The sequence below is a fragment of the Acanthochromis polyacanthus genome, chromosome 9, assembly GCF_021347895.1.
Source record: "Acanthochromis polyacanthus isolate Apoly-LR-REF ecotype Palm Island chromosome 9, KAUST_Apoly_ChrSc, whole genome shotgun sequence".
In the NCBI taxonomy this organism is placed as follows: Eukaryota; Metazoa; Chordata; class Actinopteri; family Pomacentridae; genus Acanthochromis; species Acanthochromis polyacanthus.
The window spans coordinates 7,021,362-7,043,196 of NC_067121.1; the positions used below are offsets into that span (position 1 = coordinate 7,021,362).

At 39.9% G+C, this 21,835-nt stretch overlaps 1 long non-coding RNA gene across 1 annotated transcript; it reads left to right on the forward strand.

Annotated features, from left to right (window-relative positions):
* The first annotated feature begins 17,434 nt into the window (after window positions 1-17,434).
* LOC127535380 (uncharacterized) lies at window positions 17,435-21,163 on the forward strand. The gene is made up of 2 exons (XR_007944216.1): window positions 17,435-18,386; window positions 20,827-21,163. It is a non-coding gene; the product is annotated as an uncharacterized LOC127535380 (long non-coding RNA).
* Window positions 21,164-21,835: the final 672 nt, after the last annotated feature.

Here is a 21,835-nt window from a genome sequence, read left to right on the forward strand (position 1 = left end):
GTAAAATATAACATTTCATTCTTCCACTGCTGAGCTCTGTGTGAGTTTCAAGTGCAGTGGTTTTCTTGTGCTCATCTGATGCATTACCAGTGATGCTGCAGCTTTCAGCTGTTCTCCTAAATGAGTAGAGTGTGTCTGCAGCACTGGAGGGACGCCACTTCTAGGACCTGTGGTTTTCATTGCATCTGCTGAGTTCGGTGAGTCACTAAGACCAAGGTCAACATAAGTCATAACGTGAGTATTGAATGCAAAACATGAAAAACAAGGTAAAATTTAACTTCTCATTAAGCACCACAAACTGTGGTGTTATAGGTAATGACTGCATGCTGCAAAATGTAGACTGTTAAAAAAACTAACAATATCTTACTCTAGAGTTGTCCTTGTGTTTTGCCTCTGTCCAGCTTTCCAAACGTTCCTTTTTTAGATCTAGAGACTATTCCATTGTTACTTTACTTGATAATCACATGCTAAAAACACTTAGTAACCAAATTAGACAACAGAAAGAAATCAGTATTTTTGGAATAAAAGTTTAAAACCATAACTTGTAAAAAAAAAAAAAAAAAAGCACTATTTGACTGGAATAAATCTTTAAAATTGTAAGCATTCGTACATGTAGTAATAATTTGTCTTGAATGAACAGTTAAATCCACAACTTGTTAGAAAACAATGTTTGGGTGGAAGAAACGTTTAACACTACAAATAGTGTTTTGGCTGTAACATCCTTTGAATCTATGCATTCTTAATGTGGAATAATAGCAGTAATATTTTGGGTGTAATCAGCCTTTAAAACTGGACGTTGCACACTTTAGCAATCATCCGTTGCAGGAGTTGGTGCTGTCTCAAAATGAAGGACTCCAGACATGAGGACCTAGAAGTGCGGTCCTGAAAGTCCAGCCTTCGGTGCTGCAGATGCATTCTGTTGCTCCCAACATGTGAGTCCAGCAGGTGATGGAGCTCTTTGATGTGGCACCAGCGCCACCTTGTGACATTTCTCAGGAACTGTTGATAAACCATCAGCTCCTGCAGGAAGCACATCCTTCATTTCTTTACTTATTTGGATTCAAACACATTAAAAATAACCAGAAGTCATGAATGGCCTGGAGAATTCTTCACCACAGCCAAACTGAAACTGACTAAGGATGTGATGTTTGAGCTTGATATTTGGAAACAGGACATCATGTTGGTGTTGATGATTCCATGACATAGAAAATGACTGCAGGCACAGACTGATCAGCAAAACTAAAAAGTACATATTTTGTAATAGGTGTTAAAATGATGAAAACACTACACCATTCATTCATTCATTCATTCATTCATTCATAGGTTGATTAACTTTATTTGCACTGAAGCTGGGCAATTTTTATATGAAGAAAGGCATTTAAAGGATTAGAAAAAAATAATGACAACTGCAACAGAACAACAACAATAAGGATAACAATGATAAAACCTGTTACAAGCATAATTCACAATCTATCTGGTAGAAATATTAACAAAACAAAGCAAAATGAATGCACACACACAAATTGAATACATACAGTCTTATGATTAAATAATGAAAAATAGTATCAACAAATAATAAATATAAAATAAAATAAAATAGAACTGTTAACAAAAAATTACAAAATAGGCAACAGAATTAATGGAAAAAAGATATAAAAGCATTAAATGCATACAAGCATGTAATTTTATTGATTGAAAAGCATTGTGGGAGTCCAGACAAGACAAGACAAGATGAAGGTATAATTCTTGAGAAAAGCGATTCATGACAAAATGTGAATTTAAGAATTTGATATATTTGTCTCTGTGTCTGTTTATTTGGCTGTTTTGTTGCAACAACAATATTTTGATATTATAATCACATGCTTCAATTACTGACAGATACACATACAGTATATATATATATATATATATATATATATATATATATATACATACAGTGCCTTGTGAAAGTATTCGGCCCCCTTGAACTTTTCAACCTTTCGCCACATTTCAGGCTTCAAACATAAAGATATAAAATTGTAATTTTTTGTCAAGAATCAACAACAAGTGGGACACAATTGTGAAGTGGAATGAAATTTATTGGATATTTTATACTTTTTTAACAAATAAAAACCTGAAAAGTGGGGCGTGCAATATTATTCGGCCCCCTCGCATTAATACTTTGTAACGCCACCTTTTGCTGCAATTACAGCTGCAAGTCGCTTGGGGTATGTCTCTATCAGTTTTGCACATCCAGAGACTGAAATTCTTGCCCATTCTTCCTTGCAAAACAGCTGGAGCTCAGTGAGGTTGGATGGAGAGCGTTTGTGAACAGCAGTCTTCAGCTCTGACCACAGATTCTCCATTGGATTCAGGTCTGGACTTTGACTTGGCCATTCTAACACCTGGATACGTTTATTTGTGAACCATTCCATTGTAGATTTGGCTTTATGTTTTGGATCATTGTCCTGTTGGAAGATAAATCTCCGTCCCAGTCTCAGGTCTTTTGCAGACTCCAACAGGTTTTCTTCCAGAATGCTCCTGTATTTGGCTCCATTCATCTTCCATCAATTTTAACCATCTTCCCTGTCCCTGCTGAAGAAAAGCAGGCCCAAACCATGAGGCTGCCACCACCATGTTTGACAGTGGGGATGGTGTGTTCAGGGTGATGAGCTGTGTTGCTTTTACACCAAACATATCGTTTTGCATTGTGGCCAAAAAGTTGGATTTTGGTTTCATTTGACCAGAGCACCTTCTGATACTGATACTGATACTCCTTCCATTTCAATATGATTGCTTGCACAGTGCTCCTTGAGATGTTTAAAGTTTGGGAAATCTTTTTGTATCCAAATCCGGCTTTAAACTTCTCCACAACAGTATCTGGGACCTGCCTGGTGTGTTCCTTGGTCTTCATGATGCTCTCTGCACTTTAAACAGAACCCTGAGACTATCACAGAGCAGGTGCATTTATACGGAGACTTGATTACACACAGGTGGATTCTATTTATCATCATCAGTCATTTAGGACAACATTGGATCATTCAGAGATCCTCACTGAACTTCTGGAGTGAGTTTGCTGCACTGAAAGCAAAGGGGCCGAATAATATTGCACGCCCCACTTTTCAGGTTTTTATTTGTTAAAAAAGTATAAAATATCCAATAAATTTCATTCCACTTCACGATTATGTCCCAATTGTTGTTGATTCTTGACAAAAAATTGAAATTTTTATCTTTATGTTTGAAGCCTGAAATGTGGCGAAAGGTTGAAAAGTTCAAGGGGGCCGAATACTTTCACAAGGCACTGTATATATATATATATATATATATACATGGACCATTTCTGTTAACTGGGGTTTCATTTCCTCAAGGATAATGGTTAAGAAATACATTAAAAAGCACAGATTTCTGTCAAATGAAGAAACACAGACTCATCTCTTTTATGACACAGACTGACCATGCTTACATGAGGAGCGGTAATGTCCTTCAGAAAGACACTGTTGACAAAACCATTGGAAATTTGGTCTTGTGTTTGATTGAGTTACTAGCACTGACAACAATCCAACACTGAACTTCATTCTCAAGCAAATTTTATCGACACACATCAAGACAGCACCAGTAAGGTGATGTTCAGGACCCAGTGTCTGAGGTTGGAGATTCAAAAGCAGAATTTTCAGTGGTTTCATGTGAAGCCAATAGAATCCACTTGATGGCGCTGATGTTCAGCAAATGTTTTGTACCTCCTCAGCCAGGAGCTGTCAGGTTTTTGTACAGAGTTTTACTGTTTCCTGTCACCGTGGGCTTCACAGCACAGTAGTACACAGCAGAGTCTGTCACTGCAGCAGAGGAGATCTCCATAGTCATTTGGTTTCCCTCCACTTGAATCTTCAGTCTGGAATCTTCGTTCGTTCCAATTGTTCCTGAACTGGAGTGTGAGATGAGAAGCAGTGGAGGTTTTCCTGGATGCTGGCGATACCAGAAGACGTAATCTCCTGGTGACACTTTTGAGGCCTTGTAGGACAAAGAAACTGTGTTTTCTACCAAACTGTACTCTTCATTGTTGACTGGAGTGAGTTCTTCACTGCTGACACCTGCAGGAAAATTTCAGTTTGTGAGTGAAAATGTGTTTTGTTGGGCATTTTGTTCTGTTGTAATTAAATGAGCAGAAATGAATGTTTCTGCCTCTGAATTTAAAGAGACGAGTTAAAATGTGACTTACCAGTGAATATATGAAGGAGCAGCACTGGAATGAAGAGCATCATGTTCTAACCAAAAACACTCAGTGATCCTCAAACTGAACTTTGTGGAGTCTGCAGAGTTTGTGATGGAGACAGCTGGGCTCCAACATCTGTACAGGAAGACCCTCCTCCTCATGAAGTCACTGTATGATGGAGTGTGTTGATGTCCAACCCCTTGTTTCATGAGACTCTCGACTTCTCTGTTACACTCCTTGATTTATGAGTCATTCCAGAATTGGAGGACATTTGGGCTTCAAAATTTCTGAAAAATTCTCTTTTACTATGTTCTGCTGCATATTCAGGTAATAAACTATATAAGGCTTGAATGGCTCAGCTTAACCATCTTTTTTTTCCCATGTTTTATTTGTTGTGTTTGCTAGCCCTACTCTAATCACAGTAACAGAGTTGCTAATCCATGCTAATGTTAGCTTTTTCTTGAGAGTAGAAGTTAGATATTATGAACTAGCTGTCACTGCTGACCAAGGGGACAAACTCACTGATGGAATAAAGTCAAGAAAAAAATAAAAAGAATTAGTTTTATCCTGATAATATGCATAACAGGGATGCATGAGGTCGAGTGAAACATTCAGTAAAGGCTGACAGCGTCATGAAAATATGAAAAATAGAAGAGAGAACGTAGCTTTACTCTACCTATTGTTTAGGAAAACTGTTGTCTACTGATGATGCCAATTCAAGTCATTTACTGTTTTCTTCTTCTTCTACCAGCTAAAAAGGTTCTGTTAACAAGGTTTTTGTGGGACACACATTCTACGCATAATAATAATTACTTAAAATTTTATGTTGATTAAAATAATGCTCCCACAATTAAATTTACATTTCATTTTAACGGTTTTAATTTGGTCATCAGAGGAGTGGGACATGAGAAAAATGACATTTTAGGGGGAACTCCAGACTTATTTGGTATGTAGCAAGACTGCAAAGGCCCTGGAATTTCTGAGCTGATCAAAACTCAGATAAGCTCTCCCTCTCTCCAGCACTGACCAACACCCATCTCTATAGGAGGATTGAGACATTTGTATTTCTGTAGGTTTTCATTCACAGAAGGATGGAGCTCCTGTGAACATTTAAACCCCTGGAATAACTTTTTCTTTTTAAAAGACAATGACTTTCAATTATATGCTATGGATGTTTGTTTAATGAACTTTCATGCTAAAATCCCTTTTCAGCTTTAGGAGACCCTCAGCCGGAGACGTCTCTGCATTCCACAGATCAGATAACAAGTCGTAAAACTTTATGGCAGGAGGCTGGAACAGAGAGAGACACACTCTTTAACTGAAGAGACTAATTACTTCAAAGTTCATATTTCTAAAATTTATTTTATTCTTTCCTGATTACCAAAGTTATACTGAGATTATGTTGTACATCATATCCAAAATTGACGTTAATATCTTTGACAGAAGCCAAGATATCGAAATGCCTGGTTAATTGATCTCTCCCACAGGATTTTGGACTGAATTCCAGTATTAACCTCTGAATTTCCTCTCCATTTAGGTTGAATGATGACCATTGTATTTACCTGTTACCAAATCTCTGACTTGTTGTTATATTCTCACTGTGATACATATTTTTAATGTCATAAACATAAACATATAGTTATGAATGAAATGATTCACATAATATGAACATATGTATTAATCTACACATTTAGGAACATGCCTGTCTCTTTCACACAACTGAAATATGGTGGAGAGATAGACAGATCGTGTTTTGCGCGTTTAATATCATATTTTAATCCATTCTGGACTCCTCTTTCTTCTCTATTTTGTGAGAACAAAGAGATTCCAAATTCCACCAGACTCGCGCCTAAAAGTTCTCTCTCTCCGCCCAGGTCCTCCCCTGAGCTGGACCCACAGATAAAGTCAGCCGTAGCCCACATCATCGCTCTCTTACCGCTCTTACTCTCTTGCCCGCTTCACTTCCCTTTCTTCACCTGAGGAATCCATAACAGAGATTCCCATTATTTTCTTACCTAAAGCGCGTTTTTCCTATCTTTGAAATTCCCTCACCATCTAAGTTTGTTAACTATTTATCTTTTAACATTTTTGTAACTTAAGGAGACATTTTGCTCGTTATTCGTTTTAATCTGAAGAACCGATTCAGAACCAGCATTTATTTTTCTTAATTTCGACCGTTTTTCATCAACACCCGTTTTTCTTGGCTAAAGCCTGAGAACCATCATTTTTAAGCCAAGCAACACTCAACTGAGACCTGTCGAACCAGGTCCATGTGCACAGAACCGATCAACCCGCGGCAGGACATCCAGGCGGCCACAACGACGACGACGCACCGCTCCGAACCCGCAGGTCCAGACCGTGTGCATAATCTGAAGGCCTCGCAAGTCCCAGCCCCATGACGGTTCACTTCAATAACTCCAGCTGAGTTTGCTCTGATTCCATTCTATGGGTGATGTACTAACCGCTTGGTCAATTAATTCATTTAATCAATTTATTCTTTTACAAATCATTAGAATTCTTAATCCAAATTACCGATTACCTCGTCAGGTTAGCTCTGGCTAATCCTCACCATATTTCCTTCTCTCTCACACCTACTTCCACATCCCTCACACATGCACACACACCACACACACACTCCCACATTCCACACACACACGTAGTCCTGCACGCACACACACACACACCATATCTACCTTGTACATAGTTCACTTGTCATTATTTTCATAGAATAGTTAATAAATACCTCATTATAGATCAAATTACAGTCTTGTGTTTCTTTGTGTAGAATGTGGTCAATTTAAACGAGGATTCAAGACTTTTTGATATGAGATTGATCAAAATTTTTATGAATATTAATTTTTTAATTAATATTAATTTTTTCCCTAGAGATCTAGGGTGGTGCCCCAATTATTAATAACGAGAGCAATAAATCATAACGTAGTACCGCTACAGGTAGTTTTGAAAATACTTTCAAACATTCTTTTCATTTTTTTCTCCTAGTTTTTCAGATTTGGTCATTTCCACAACAACTGCATGTTTTAGTATTTTGTACATGGATTATTTGAAATTTGATGTGTGGGATGTAAAATGAAAAGGGCTGTACAGTGGGGTAAGTGGTTAGCACTTTCACCTTGCAGCAAGAACATCCCTGGTTCAAATCCCGGGGTGAGCCTGGGATCTTTCTGCATGGAGTTTTGATGTTCTCCCTGAGCATGCGTGGGTTTTCTCCGGGTACTCCGGCTTCCTCCCACAGTCCAAAAAAATATGCTGAGGTTAATTGATGACTCTAAATTGCCCATAGGTGTGATTGTTTGTCTGTATATGTCGCCCTGTGACAGACTGGCGACCTGTCCAGGGTGTCCCCTGCCTTTGCCTGAGTCAGCTGGGATAGACTCCAGCACCCCCCGTGACCCTAATGAGGATAAAGTGGTGTATAGAGTACGGATGGATGGATGTAAAATGTCCTCCAATTCTGGAATGATCCTTATGGTTAGTCTCAAGGCAGGTCAATGTTTTAATCCAACATTAGCAGAGAGCTGCTTTTACATGACAGTTAAGTCGTATCAAACTTGAATGTCAGGTTGAGTTTGGTGTTTCATGTTTCTGTGAGCTGTGGTACTCAGCAGAATCAGTCAGATGTATCTTCTGGCTGTTTCTGTTTTCAGCACCAAGTCTTAATCTGGACCATTATTCTGTGTCCTCTCAGACTAGACCTGAAGAAGTCAGTAAGTCAGACCTGAGTTGACCCACAGACAGCTGGATTAGCATTAATCTGCTTTGAGTCAGTAATTAGATGCACATTTGGCTGCAGTTACAGCATTGAGCCTGTGTGGATCAATCTCAAGCTGTCTTGCACATCTGGACACTGGAGTTTAAACTATTCTCTGAAATATGGCTCATGCTTTGTCTGGTTGTACTGAAGTTTGAAGTTTGAAGTTTGAAGTTTATTAATGGAATGCCCCTTGAGATGTAGCATCTCGTTTTCGAGGGGTCCATAAACACATACATATATAAACACAATTTACAATGAAATACATAAGTGTGCACACATTTACACATAAACACACATCCCCCCCCCCCCCCCCCCCCCACACACACACACAGGACAGACATGCTCCTTTGTTCCCTCACCCCCCAATCCTCAATGAATTCTAAAACAGGTGCCACCAACTCGGTGCCAATGAGGCCAGATAGCCTTTTCGAGATGTGTTTGTTTATTTGTCTGTCTTGCTCTTTCTTTTTTCTTTTTTCCCCTTTCTCTCCCTCTCTTTCCCTCTTTCTCCTTCTCTTTTTTCTCCTCTTCCCTTCTCTTTCCCCTTCTCTCCTTTCCCCTTTTTTCTTTCTATCTTTTTTCTCTCCTTTTTCTTCTTTTTTCCTTTATTTCCTTCCCCCTTTTTCCTTTCCTTTCCCCTCCCTCCCTTTTTTTTCTACTACTGTGATCATCAAGGTCAAGGTCTTCTGTGGGAGAAATTTGTTTTCAACAAAGGCAACACATAATAAAGAGCACATACTGCTAAAATATATAAGATACATGGCAATTAATAAATAAGTTTAAATAATTTAAAACAATATAACGAAAAAATCTAAAATACACTCATACATCCCTATGTGCACAACATTTAGCGACTTCCTTTGGGTAGCTGCACCTAAATGCTCATTGATGAACTTTATTGAGAGGGGGATAAAAAGAGTTTTTTAAAAGGTTGAACCTGCATAGCAGGACTCTGTACCTCCTGTCTGAATTGAACAGAACATACTCTGTGAACAGGACATGTGATGAGTCAGAGAGAATGTTGTCCTCCTGGTGAATATTGTTCAGATTTACAGAAATCTGACTTTTTCTCATCTCTTGGTTTTGTCAAACTTTCTCTTTTCTTTTATTTATTTTTGTTATGTTCAAACTTTCTTGTGATGTGATTTTGGTTGATGTTGGATCTCATGCTCCTGTCAATCCTCCCACAGTGTTTCATCAGCAGCTGTAACCACAGTGACTGTGAGAAAACAGGAATTAGCACAATCCATCTGATATGAAGCTGTGCTCTCAATACCACTTCCCTCCTCTTTGAAGAGGAGTCTCATATCTGTGTTCAGGTTTTTGTACAGCCTCTGCTACACTTTGTATCACTGTGTGTCTAGAACACAGTAGTAGAGAGCTGTGTCTGCCAGGGTTAGCTGATTGATGGTCAATGTAGTTGATGTATCTGTTGTTTGGGATTCATATCGACTATCAGGAATATTTTCATCTGAGATTGACTTTCCTCCTTTATAGAGTATGAACTGAGGAGCCTGAAGGTCAGAATGATGTTTGTCCCAGTAAAGGATAGGATAATCATACTCTGTCTGATAGTTACACCTGAGTGTGACAGATTCTTCTTCTGTTCCACTGACTTCACTTTGTTCAGGAGAGATTGTGTCTTCAGCTTTTAGTCCTGGAAAAAGTAGAGAAAATGAAGCCATCAGACTCACATTGTCCATGAGGCTGAGAGGAGAAGACAGTGGAAAATGTCACCTGTACAGTGTTACTCTGTGGACACAAACAGCTCAACTGGAGCTCAGATCACAACTAGATTGTACAGAACTTGATGACAAAGACAGAATATTGAGTGATTTCAACTGTGAACATGAACACAGCAGGTTAAAGAGAAATTCATGTGTTCATAAACTCACCTATGAAGTGAGATGAAAACAAAAAGAGGTAAAGCAACATGTCTTTGGAGTTATTAAAGTCAAACACACATCAGATGAACAATGTTCTTCCACTGCAGCACAATGAGGAAGAAATAATGTGAGTGGATGAGCTGAAGTTCAGTGGGCGGGGCCATTACGTCTTGACATCATTTTTTCAGTTCAACTCAGGGAATCAAAGTGTTTTGTGTTTCCACAGCAGCTCTGTCTCTGATCTTTTTTTAAAAAATCAATTTTATTTGCAATTTTACACAAAAATACAACAAAGAGGAAAATGCCAGGGATATTCTACTTTACATCACACAAGAGGGGGAGATAAAGTGAACAATTAAATGACACTCAAAGAAACAAAACAATTAGGAGGAGCCAGGTTTAAGTTTGAATTTTTTAAGGTTTCTGTCTCTGATCTTTCCTGCTTCATTTCTCTGTTGTCTTTGTCATCAGTCCAACAAGTCACAAATCAGAGCTTTAACAGAGTGTGTCTCCCTCTAGTGGATGTTGTGGAGTTTTCTGTTGTCTTTGCTCCAAAGGTTTTTGTACAGAGTTTTACTGTTTCCTGTCACTGTGGGCCTCAGAGCACAGTAGTACACAGCAGAGTCTGACACTGCAGCAGAGGAGATCTTCATACTGATTTGTTTGTTATCATCACTCACAGCAGCAGATAGTCCAGCTTTTGTTTCATTGTGTGCGACTGTGTGAAAGATGAGGAACTCGGGACGCTTTTCTGGATGTTGTCGATACCAGAAAAAACGATCACCACCAGTAGCTTGTCTAGAGTATGTGTAGGTCAGAGTCACAGTGCTGCCTTCTAAACTGGACTCTTCATCCTTCACTGCAGTCAGTTGTTGACAGTTGACACCTAAAAGAGGAGATAAATGTTGTTAAAGACCATATTGAAATGTGAATGCTTTGTCCACTGATTTCCAACAATCAAATCCTTTCCAGACATTTCTTCTTCCTGCTTTAACCTACCTTTCAGTGTGATCACAAACAAAGGAAACATGACACAGTAATGCAGTGACAGCATCTTCCACACACTATCTGTTATGTTTGGTTTACAGACTGAATGTATGTGACAGTGGGAGTCCTTTTCTGTTCTGCTCTTTGACAGAGTTGCTCCTCCCTCAACATGTTCCTCCTCTCATGTCACTGAAGAATCGGGTTGTTTCATCACAGTTTTGTCATGACGTTGAATCATCCAAATGAAGGAAAGGTACAGGTATTTTGAACCTGCTGTTCTATGAGCAGAGAAAACATAGAAACATAACTGTGTTTGTCCTGACGATTTGAAACAAAAAATCCTCCAACAAGCTGCTGTTCCTTTAAGAACCTTCCTTGCTGCTGTTAGAAACTTGAACTTTAGTTCAGTGAGGCGATGCAAAGTCCTCAGAACATTAGCAGGAACAGAAGTTTATTTGTTGCTTCCAATTGTTTGTGGGAATCTTCCCTCTGAGTTGATTAAATAAGGCAACATCAGACAGCATCAGGTTCCATATAAAAAAGAAGATGGGAATGAACACATTCATGCACAGGGGAAATAATTTCATTAAAGGCATTAGAGCAGATTTAATTTCCTACGACTTTGAATGTAGCATGCGCATGCGCACATACAACCTCTCCCTCATCCCCCTCTAACCTCTCCCCTCTAAACATTTATGAAGAAATGCCCCCCTCCAGAAACTATCGTAGGACTCGTGAAGTTGCCTACAGCCGCAGTATAATACAATAATACATTTTACCTGTCCAGAAGGAATTTAGCAACCAAGGCATCTGTCTTTAGGTCCATTTGTTGCTTGAGCTGACGCCATCGCCCAAATGACTCGCCAATAATCACTTTTGTTTTTGCATTCTCGCGATCCAGTTGTCTTTTATTTTCTCTGACCTCAAAATATGACTTTCTTTTACGGCTGGGTCCCCCTGGATCTTTATCTGCCATTATGTAAAAAAAGATGAGCAAAACAAGTCCCCAGCTAACTACGAAGCTATACCAAAGCAACACATACAGAAAACACGTAAGTCCAAGGCGTACGTAATCTACGTAACTAGGCCTGAGCCGGAAGATTTTTGATTGACAGGAACGGGAGCAAACCAAACGCCTCGATCCGAGCGCATTGATTGGCTGATGTTTTTCAGGTCCAGCCATGTCCACAGTTATTTATTTTTTATTTTTTATTCTTTTAGAAACCATACATACAAGTCCACTAAAGGTCAGTATATTCATTTTATGTGAATCAGACAAATTAACCAAAAAAAAAAACATCCTCCATAATGCCTTTAATTACTGATAATGATCAATGATCTCCAACAGTGAGACAGAACTGGTCTGGATCTAATGACACTTAGAGCTTTTCTTTCTCTCAAACAGACGAGCTGTCACAAAACAGTCACAGTTTATTAGTTGCAGTTAATCAGTCCTGAATGCTGAGCTCCATCACACAAAAATGTTTTACAAATTCAGATCCAAAAGTAAGAATGTTTTTCTGTCACATGAAGTTCTTAAAAAGTGAGATTTTTCCAGATATTTGCAGCAGTGACTTTTATGTATGAATGGATACATTACAGAGCATGCTGTGGTTTGATAAAATATTAATGAAAGAATGAATGGTTTTGTTTTTGGACATTTGAGAAAGTTATCAGCATAGACAGAATTTCCAGGGTAAGGGTAAGAACCCTCAAAAAAAAAGTTGGATATTTTTCCATTCATCAGTTCTGCTGTGCTTTGATTCTCTTAAACATTTCTGCTGTTCACAGAGAAAGAATCTGATTGGCTGTGCTGAGCATCAGTGGGCGGGACCAGAAAAGCCTTTTTTGTCTGTTGTTTGCTGCCAAAGTTGACAGGAACTGGAGTGAGTCTCATATTGGACAATGATGAGACCCACTACAGAGAGCACCTTATTCAGTGGTGGTCAGATAACAACCTTGTTCTGAACACCAACAAGACCAAGGAGGTCATGGTGGACTACAGGAGGTCATGGTGGACTACAGGAGGTCCAGGAGGACAGAGCAGCTCCTCTCCTCATTCAAGGGGAAGGGGTTGAGCTTGTTGACAACATCAAGTTCCTGGGCGTCCACATTACATCTGACCTGACCTGGTCCCTGAACACAGCTCACCTAGTGAAGAAGGCTCAACAAAGACTCTTCTTCCTTAGGAAGCTGAAGCATGCTGGTCTCTGCCCTCAGCTCCTGGAAAACTTCTACAGGGCTACAATAGGAAGCATCCTCTGTCTTGGTGCAACAGTATGGTATGGCAGCTGCACAGTTCAGGACAGAAAGAACTTATCCCAGGGGGTGAAAACGCTGAAAGAGGGATTGTGGGAAGTCCAGCACTTGTTAAGTCCAGCCAAAACATTCACTTTTTTGTCTGTCAACGATTTCTGTGAAGCTTTGGCTGTTTGCTTTGTTCACTGACTTTCTCTGCAAGTTTTCAGCTCGAGGAAAACCAGGTTGCTGGTTGTCTGCGAGAATTTCCTGATGCTTTGTTTTCACTTTAGCCTCCTTACTTTTACAAGGCATTAAAGACGTGCCGCTAAGAAGCATTCTCACAACATGATGCTGCCACCACCATGCATCACAGAAGAGATGGTGTGTTTGTGATGATGTGCAGTGTTTGCTGACCTCTGAACACAATGTCGAGTACGGCCAATAAGCTCAACAATTCTCCTGACGAATCTTGTTCTGATTTAATATGAATTTCTCTTTTCTTTTACATTCTATGATGTGTTTGAATCTTATTGTGGTGTGATTTTGGTTGATGTTGCATCTTCTGCTCCTGTCAATCCTCCCACAGTGTTTCATCAGCAGCTGTAACCACAGTGACTGTGAGAAAACAGGAATTAGCACAATCCATCTGATATGAAGCTGTGCTCTCAATACCACTTCCCTCCTCTTTGAAGAGGAGTCTCATATCTGTGTTCAGGTTTTTGTACAGCCTCTGCTACACTTTGTATCACTGTGTCTCTAGAGCACAGTAGTAGAGAGCTGTGTCTGCCAGGGTTAGCTGATTGATGGTCAGTGTAGTTGATGTATCTGTTGTTTGGGATCTATATCGCTGATCAGGAATATGTTCTGCTGAGCTCCCCTTTGCTCTTTTCCAGAGTATAAACTGAGGAGCCTGGAGGTCAGAATGATGTTTATACCAGTAAAGGTAAACATAAGTATCATCTGTCTGATAGTTACATGTGAGTGAGACAGATTTTCCTTCTGTTCCACTGACTTGGTCTTGTGAAGGAGAGATTTTGTCTTCAGCTTTTAGTCCTGGAAAAAGTAGAGAAAATGAAGCCATCAGACTCACATTGTCCATGAGGCTGAGAGGAGAAGACAGTGGAAAATGTCACCTGTACAGTGTTACTCTGTGGACACAAACAGCTCAACTGGAGCTCAGATCACAACTAGATTGTACACAACTTGATGACAAAGACAGAATATTGAGTGATTTCAACTGTGAACATGAACACAGCAGGTTAAAGAGAAATTCATGTGTTCATAAACTCACCTATGAAGTGAGATGAAAACAAAAAGAGGTAAAGCAACATGTCTTTGGAGTTATTAAAGTCAGACACACATCAGATGAACAATGTTCTTCCACTGCAGCACAATGAGGAAGAAATAATGTGAGTGGATGAGCTGAAGTTCAGTGGGCGGGGCCATTACCTCTTGACATCATTTTTTAAACTTAATTCAGCCAATCAGAGTGTTTTGTGTTTTCTGCTTCATTTCTCTGTTGTCTTTGTCATCAGTCCAACAAGTCACAAATCAGAACTTTAACAGAGTGTGTCTCCCTCTAGTGGATGTTGTGGAGTTTTCTGTTGTCTTTGCTCCAAAGGTTTTTGTACAGAGTTTTGCTGTTTCCTGTCACTGTGGGCTGCACAGCACAGTAGTACACAGCAGAGTCTGTCACTTCAGCAGAGGAGATCTTCAGATCCATTTTTGTTTCTTCTTGTCTCACTGTAACAGACAGTCCAGGGACTGGATTTAATCCTATGTCTCCTGACAGCGAATGAGAGATCAGGAACTCTGGTGCTTTTCCTGGATGTTCTCGATACCAGAAGAAATAATCAGCAGCTCCTTTGGTGTATTTGCAGGACAGAGTCACAGTGCTGCCTTCTAAACTGGACTCTTCATCCTTTTCTGCATTCAGTTGTTGACAGTTGACACCTAAAGGAAGAGAAAACTGTTATTATTGAAAATGTCCCCAATGAGGAAACAGTAAAGTTCATTATAATGTATATCTTATCTCATTAGATGATGTAAATTAATCACAATATTCTCATGTTGTATGAGGTTACATACCTGATAAAATGTAGAGAAGAAACACACAAAATCCACAATTATCCAACAGAACCATGTTGAACAAAGTAATGTTTATTGATAGTGAGTTGAATGTGGAAGTTTGTGTCTCTTCTATAGTTCAGTAACAGCTCAGCTCCTCCCTGAATCTCTCCGTCTCCTCTTTGATCTGTAGTTTCTTCTCTCTGTTCCTCTTCCTGCTGGTTACAGACTGGTAGCAGCATCTTGACTAACTGTGATGGAGGTTGTTTATGTGATTCTTTGATAACAGGAGTTTGTTATTATTTGTTTTAAAATTCTCATGTCTGTCTACATTTGCGATTTTTTAACCCGTTGCGCTTCAGTGTTCCGCCCCCGGTACACTTTGAGATCTGCATAAGCAATTTGCTAAATGTCTGAAACTGCAAACACGATTATACAAACACTATACGCCGATGGAAAGCTTACACTCTCATGAATCCGCCGGTATAAACCACTTTCAGATGTGATTACCACAGCGGGTAATATAAACACATTTGTCCGACAAACAACGAATATCCATCCATCCGTTCTCTATACACGGCTTTAACGTACACAGCACGACTCACATTTCCAGGTTCATTATTACACACAGATGCAAATATTCCACAAAAAACGGCCATAATCCAACCTTGGACATCCAGACGAAACAATCCAGTAAAATATTTTGTCCAAAACATGTCTTGAAGTTGGAACATAATCCACGAATAGGTCGTTTTCGAGGAAATGCACCTCGTGATGCGCGTCCAATATTCCCTGTATTTCTCGTCATATTTTTATTTACAAATAGAATATTAGCGATTTTTTTGTACTGAACTTGGCTGGAATTGACTGCAGCTTAAAGGGCTACCTCCTTGTGAGCCTGTTGGCTGTTTGAGATTCTCTTGCAGAAACCTTCTGACTGTTCCTGAATTTCACCTTGTGTCCAAGACTGAATGATTTGAATCAAATATTTGATGGTGAGTGTTCTGACAGATTCTGATTTAAAACAGTGTTCTCTTGTATGTTAAAAACATGATGAGGTTTCACCATATGAGACACAATTAAAAGTTTTACAGTCACTCAGAGAAAACACTGATTTTATAAAACCACTGAGACCCAGTTTAAACTCTGTGTGATTATTAATTACACTGGTTTCATTTCAGTTGAACCATATTGTGCAGCTTAAACTGTGTTGTAAACATGAATCAATGGACATAAACAGCCTCTGAAAGATCAACAGCTTTATTTTTATCAATTAATAGCCAAACTTTAGACATCCCAAACTGCAGCCTTTTTGATTTGCTTATCACATTTTTTTTACTGTTGATTAGATATGTAATAATGCATTAACTGAATAATTTTAAGTTATTAACAACTGTAATGATGATCAGTGTATTAAGAAAAGAATGTTTTTCAATTGCAAATTGCAGCTTGTTTAAAATGAATTCATTTTCATTAGTTTTTTGCTACATAATGACAGTAAACTGAAAACTTTGGGTTGTGGACTAAATAAGACTTTTGAGGAGGTTATCTGTAATCTTAGGAAAGGCTGCTCAACATTATTTCTCCATTTTCTGATATTTTATAGACCAAACATGTCATCAAGGCATTCAAAATGTCTTAACAGATTAATCAACTGTGAGAATAACGGTAAGTTCCAGCCTTCCTGTTCTCACCCTGAAGCTGTGGAAATGGAATCCCTGCTATTTACACATTATGTTGGTTTTATCTGCTGTTGTTGAATCTTTGTTGTAGAAATGGTTATGTGAATAACGACACTGTTATTTAAAATAAATATGTAAAGAATTATTTCCATTGGTGTCCATATGAACTCTTAAAAACATGCAACAAGAACTACAGTTCTCAATAATAGGAAAATCCCAGGTACAAAACTCAAATGGCTTTAGGAAACTACGGTGTTCCTGGGGGTTGAGCAAAAAAAAAACAAAACAAAAAAAACTCCAAACAAGTCCTCAGCAGGTAAAACCTGGGAAGGAATGCTGTGTGCGAAATAATACTAAAACTAAGGTCGAGCTAATTGCGATTACTAGAATTATACAAGGAACTATAACTGTGCTGATAACTAACTAAGGTCAGAGAGCAGGGGCCTGTTTCATGAAGCAGGTTCAAGAAACTCTGAGTTTCTTCCGCAACTCTGAGTTGATCTACTCTGAGATAGAAAACTCTGAGTTTTTGGTTTCACAACGGCTGATATGAGTTGGGTTAATTAACTCGGAGTAGGTTGACCCGGGCTGAATCCCAAACCGCCCCCTACACACTACCCCTACACACTATCCCTACACACTACCCCTCCGTTTGCACGTTCCCGCGGAGGGTCCTCCATATTAAGGGCCGTCCCAAACCGTGTAGTGCGGAGGGAGAGTGGACTGTTCAGCCCTTAAATAGCAAGTCTGCATCGATGATCGCTCTGGACAACTTTTTCAGGAAGTGCAACATCGAAATGGAGGAGGAAACAACATATTGATGTGAGTTCCACATGCGTCCATTATTTCTCCCACGCCTTTTTCACACTGACAGAACATCACAAAAAGAGTGGTGTGAAAAGATAAAACAAAAGAAACAAATCTTCTTCTCTGCTGACGTTTGATTTAATTGTGCACCCCCTGACACCTTAAAATTTGAACACAACTGACAGAATTCATTTATTCATTCATTCATTTGTTGGATTTGAAATGCCAGATAATAGGATTGGAAAACATGTCAGTGAAAAAAAAGTGGGATGCTTTCGTCTTCTGGAAGCAGCAGCGATCCTTGTTAGTTGCAACCTGTGCCACAGCGCTACAGCCATGCACAGTAGGCGTCTTTGTGTTACCATGGCGATGACGTTTTCCGGTGAGGCGACAGGGCATCCCATTCCTGACGATCGTATTTATACCCTCCCCCTTCAATAATAGGTGCCCTCCACAGCTCCGAGTGTGACTTCTTTTGGAGTGACACTCGGTAGTGTAGGGGGAGTGTGTAGGGGGCGGTTTGGGATTCAGCCCCGGAGTTACGCGCGTGCACCGCAACTCTGAAAAGACAGCATCAATGGAACCCCGATTCGACGAGTCACCATGGAAACGGGGAAGCGAAAGGCTGCGTTTTTGAACTGGAAGTTTTTAACGCGCTCATATGGCGAGTTTGAACACGTTTTTAGAAAGAAGTGCAACACCGCTGCAGCTGCAAAAGAGAGAGAGACGGCGTGGAGAACAGCCCGGATCAGTGCGTAAGTTTAAATGTAGTCCTTTGTAATCGTAATAATATTACAGGGAATAACTGTCTGAATGGCAGCCTAGTAAGTTATTTCATTTAGGTTAAAACTCGCGGGGGAGAAGCGCACGGGGGAGAAGCTTAAGATGAAATACAAAAACATTGTTCAAACAGGTCAGACCTCGTCATTATTTCATGGAGGTACTTCGTGTTGATCATGTTTTACATTGTAAAGTAGCCTAAATATTAAGTGGCTGTTTGACTGTGCAGTTGTTTTATCCACATAGCCTAAATGTCTGCATCCATATCATGTCCTGTTAAATAATTAAGCCTATTTAAACTAACATAGACTTCTGCTCAGCCAACAGAAAGAAAGCAGATGCCTGTAAAACGGTGGTATAAAAGGTCATGGATACACACACACACACACACACACACACACACACACACACACACACATACACACACACACACACATATATATATATATATATATATATATATGTATGTATGTGTGTGTGTGTGTGTGTGTGTGTGTGTGTATATATATATATATATATATATATATATATATATATATGTATATATATATATAAAGTTCTCTTTTGTGTCTTTTTTTGTCTTTTGGCCCCTTCACACCACGACAGACCTTGTAACTGTAAGTAGGCAACACTCCAAACATTTATCCAAATGGTAGTTTAAGTTTTATACAGAGGTGTGTTACTGATAGTTCTCTTTCCATTCAGATTTTAGGTGGAATATAGAGTGTGACATTTACAGTGCATCCAGAAAGTATTCACAGCGTTTCACTTTTTCCACATTTTGTTATGTTACAGCCTTATTCCAAATCGGATTCAATTATTTTTTTCCCTTAAAATTCTACACATAACACCCCATAATGACAAAATGAAAAAAGTTTTTTTGAGAGTCTTGCAAATTTATTAAAAATAAAAAACAAAGAAATTACATGTACATAAGTATTCACAGCCTTTGCCATGAAGCTCTAAATTGAGCTCATGTGCATCCTGTTTCCACTGATCATCCTTGAGACGCTTCTACTGCTTAATTGGAGTCCACCTGTGGCAAATTCAGTTGATTGGACATGATTTGGAAAGGCACACACCTGTCTATATAAGGTTCCACAGTTGGCAGTGCATGTCAGAGCGTAAACCAAGCATGAAGTCAAAGGAATTGTCTGTAGACCTCCGAAACAGGATTGTGACGAGGCACAAGTCTGGGGAAGGGTACAGAAAAATTTTTGCTGCTTTGAAGGTCCCAATGAGCACGGTGGCCTCCATCATCCGTAAATGGAAGACATTTGGAACCACCAGGACTCTTCCTAGAGCCGGCCGGCCATCTAAACTGAGCAATCGGGGGAGAAGGGCCTTAGTCAGAGAGGTGACTAAGAACCCCATGGTCACTTTGTCAGAGCTCCAGCGTTCCTCTGTGGAGAGAGGAGAACCTTCCAGAAGGACAACCATCTCTGCAGCAATCCACAAATCAGGCCTGTTTGGTAGAGTGGCCAGACGGAAGCCACTTCTTAGTAAAAGGCACATGGCAGCCCGCCTGGAGTTTGCCAAAAGGCACCTGAAGGACTCTCAGACCATCAGCAAAAAAATTCTCTGGTCTGATGAGACAAAGATTGAACTCTTTGGTGTGAATGCTAGGCGTTTTGTTTGGAGGAAACCAGGCACTGCTCATCACCAGGCCAATACCATCCCTACAGTGAAGCATGGTGGCGGTAGCATCATGCTGTGGGGATGTTTTTCAGCAGCAGGAACTGGGAAACTAGTCAAGATAGAGGGGAAGATGAATGCAGCAATGTACAGAGACATCCTGGATGAAAACCTGCTCCAGAGCGCTCTTGACCTCAAACTGGGGCGGCGGTTCATCTTTCAGCAGGACAATGACCCTAAGCACACAGCCAAGATAGCAAAGAAGTGGCTTCAGGACAACTCTGTGAATGTCCTTGAGTGGCCCAGCCAGAGCCCGGACTTGAATCCAATTGAGCATCTCTGGAGAGATCTGAAAATGGCTGTGCACCGGCGCTCCCCATCCAACTTGATGGAGCTTGAGAGGTGTTGCAAAGAGGAATGGGCAAAACTGCCCAAAGATAGGTGTGCCAAGCTTGTGGCATCATATTCAAAAAGACTTGAGGCTGTAATTGCTGCCAAAGGTGCATCAACAAAGTATTAAGCAAAGGCTGTGAATACTTATGTACATGTGGTCTCTTAGTTTTTTATTTTTAATAAATTTTCAAGAATCTCAAAAAAACTTTTTTCATGTTGTCATTATGGGGTGTTGTGTGTAGAATTTTAAGGGAAAAAATGAATTGAATCCGATTTGGTATAAGACTGTAACATAACAAAATGTGGAAAAGGTAACGCGCTGTGAATACTTTCCGGATGCACTGTAGCCTACACTGAAGTATTGCACATTCTCATCCTTTTTAACAGAGCATGGCTGGACAGCAGCAGGATGGTTCCTCAGCTTCCACTGCACAGACTGACACAGTGAGATGGATGTTCAGGAAACACCAGAGCTTCATTCTGTGGAATTCATGTGCAACTGTATAATTTAATGTCCTCTATGTATTCCCAGTTATCAGTAAAACAGATTTACAAACTGCATTTGCTGAGAAAACTCAAAAAACAGATTAGGAGGGCAGATCTGGAAATTGAAATACTGGAGCACAAGTTAGAGGTGGTGATGGTCACAGGTGAATTATGTTAACTACTGGAACATGAACTGAACTATCTTTTATTTGTAGGAAATAAAGAAGAGCAAATGAAATGTGTATCATGTCTTTATTTGCTGTGGTGGTGATGATGGTGACTTAAACTCTAAAGTGATTATTGCATACGGTGTCTCTGACTGCTCTGCTGTCCTGGATAGCTGCAGGTGGATGGGCTCATCATCTGGGTCTTCAGTTTGTAGGGCAGGGTGTTGCTCTCCTCTAATAGTGGTAATATTATGAAGAACAACACATGCTACAGTAACATCACAGGCCCTCTCAGGGGTCACCCTGAGGAGACGTAGGCTCTGGAAACGGGCTTTCAGCAGGCCTATGGTCATCTCCACCCGGGCTCTGGTCCTGCAGTGAGTTCGGTTGAAGTTCTGTTGGGGGCCTGGTTCAGGGTCAGGGTATGAGGTCATCAGCCTGGGTTGGCATGGTAACCCCTGTCACCCAGCAGAAGGCCATCAAACTCTCCTGTAATGTATAGTGGATACATCAGAGCATATTAAAGGAGGGAGACAAGAGAATTCTATTGTGAAAATCTTTATGCTGGTGACCACGCTGCAGTCTGTTGCTCAGGTTAGACTCTCCATAAATCCTGGAGTCATGAACAGACCCAGACCACGTGGCCTCCACATTAGAAATGATGCATGCAGCATCACATATGATCTGGACAGTGCAGAGAATGACAGATGTTGAACTATGATGCAGTCTTTAACATTTAGAAA